The sequence below is a fragment of the Rhinopithecus roxellana genome, chromosome 4, assembly GCF_007565055.1.
Source record: "Rhinopithecus roxellana isolate Shanxi Qingling chromosome 4, ASM756505v1, whole genome shotgun sequence".
Classification (NCBI taxonomy): Eukaryota; Metazoa; Chordata; class Mammalia; order Primates; family Cercopithecidae; genus Rhinopithecus; species Rhinopithecus roxellana.
The window spans coordinates 109,290,908-109,293,419 of NC_044552.1; positions in this window are offsets into that span (position 1 = coordinate 109,290,908).

The window sequence follows — 2,512 nt, forward strand, 5'->3', positions numbered from 1 at the left end:
TTCCCTTCTTGGAACAGTTTGCTAACACTGTTGTCGTGGATTCTGCAAAGGTATATTTGGGAGCTCATGGAGGGCTATGGTGAAAAAGGAAATATCCTCACATAATATCTAAAGGAAGCTTTCTGAGAAGCTGCATTGCCATGTGTGAAGGCAACTCTCAGAGTTACAGGTTTCTCTTTAGTGATCAGTTTGTTAACACAGTTTTCTGGAAATCTGGATTTAGATACTTCATAGCACAATGAACATTACGGTGACAAAGAAATATCCACAGACAATAACTAGAAAGAAGCTTTCTGAGAAACTTCTTGGTGATGTGTGAATTCATCTCACAGAGTTACACTTATGTTTCGTGGAGCAGTCCATTAATACTGTTTTTGAGGAATCTGAGAACGGCTTCTTTGGATCGCATTAAGGTCTACGCTGATAAAGGACATTTCATCCGTTCAAAACGTGAAAGAAGCTTTCTGAGAAACTTCTTTCTGATCTGTGAGTGCATCTCACAGACATATAACTTAGACTTCAGGAAGCAGTTTCCTAACACTCTTTTCATGGATTCTGGAAACTGATATATGGGAGCCCATAGTGGCCCATGGTGAAAACGGAAATATCCTCACATAATAACTAGAGAGAAGCTTTATGAGAGATTGCTTTCTGATGTGTGACTTCATCACACAGAGTTCCACCCTTCCCTTCTTGGAACAGTTTGCTAACACTGCTGTCGTGGATTCTGCAAAGGTATATGTGGGAGCTCTTTGAGGGCTATGGTGAAAAAGGAAATATCCTCACATAATAGCTAAAGAGAGCTTTCTGAGAAACTGCATTGCCATGTGTGAATGCAACTCACAGAGTTACAGGTTTCTCCTCAGTGATCAGTTTGTTTACACAGTGTTTTGGATATCTGCAATTATATACTTCAAAGCGTAATGAACATGACGGTGACAAAGGAAATATCCACAGATGAAAACTAGAAAGAAGCTTTCTTACAAACTTCTTGGTGCTGTGTGAGTTCATCTCGCAGAGTTACACTTATGTTTCTTGGAGCAGTCCATTAACACTGTCTTTGAGGAATCTGAGAACAGCTTCCTTGGATCGCATTGAGGCCTACGCTGATAAAGGAAATTTCATCCGTTCAAAACGTGAAAGAAGCTTACTGAGAAACGTCTTTCTGATCTGTCAGTTCATCTCACAGACTTATAACTTAGACTTCAGGAAGCAGTTTGCTAACACTCTTTTCGTGGAATCTGTAAAGTGATATTTGAGAGCCCATAGGGGCCCATGGTGAAAAAGGAAATATCCTCACATAATAACTAGAGAGAAGTTTTCTGAGAGATTGCTTTCTGATGTGTGACTTCATCTCACAGAATTACGCTAGTGTTTTTTGGAGCCGTTTCTTAGGACGCTTTCCGTGGATTCCGAGAAGTGATATTTCTGATGGCTTTGAAGAATAGAAGGAGAAAAGAAATATCCTCCAAGAAAAAGCAGAATCAAGCTTTCTGGGAAACTCCTTTGTGATATGTGAATTCATTTCACAGTGTTACATCACCCTTTCTCCGGGGAGTTTCCTAGCACTCATTTTGAGGAATCTCAGATGTGATGTCTTGGATATCGTTGAATCACATGGTGAATAAGGAACTATCCTCAGAGAAACCTGCAGAGAAGCCTTCTCAGAAACTTCTTTGTTGTGGATGAATTCAGCCCACAGATGTCCATCATTGTTTTGACTGAGAAGCTTGCTAGCAGAGTTTCCGCAGAATCTGCAATAGGACACACGGTTTCGCTCCGAGACCTGATATAACCTCGTCTTACTAAAGAAAGAAGCTTTCTGAGAAACCGCTTTGTGATGTGAATTCAAGTCACTAAGTTACAGCTGTATTTCGTGGGGCAGTGGCCTAGCCCTATTTGAGTTGAATCTGAGAACAGATATTCCGGATCCCTTTGAAAACAATGGGGCCAATGGAAATATCCTCCAATAAAAATGAAAAAGAAGCTTACTGAGAAACTTCTTTGTGATCTGTGAATTCATCTCACAGAGTTACAACTTAGGCCTCATGAAGCAGTTTGCTACCTCACTTTTCGTGGAATCTGCAAAGGGATATTTGGGAGTCCATTGCAGCCCATTGTGAAAAAGGAAATAGCCTCAGATAAAAAGTAGAGAAAAGCTTTCTGAGAGAATGCTTTCTGATGTGTGATTTCAGCTGACAGAGTTCCACCTTGCTTCTTGGAACAGTTTGCTAACACTGTTGTCGTGGAATCGGCAAAGGTATATTTGGGAGCTCAATGAGGGCTAAGGTGAAAAAGGAAACTTAGATTTCAGGAAGCAGTTTGCTAACACTCTTTTCGTGGAACCTGTAAAGTGATACTTGGGAACCCATGGGGGCCCATGGTGAAAAAGGAAATATCCTCACATAATAACTACAGAGAAGCTTTCTGAGAAACTGCATTGCCATGTGTGAATGCAACTCACAGAGATACACGTTTCTCTTAAGTATTCAGTTTGTTAACACAGTTTTCT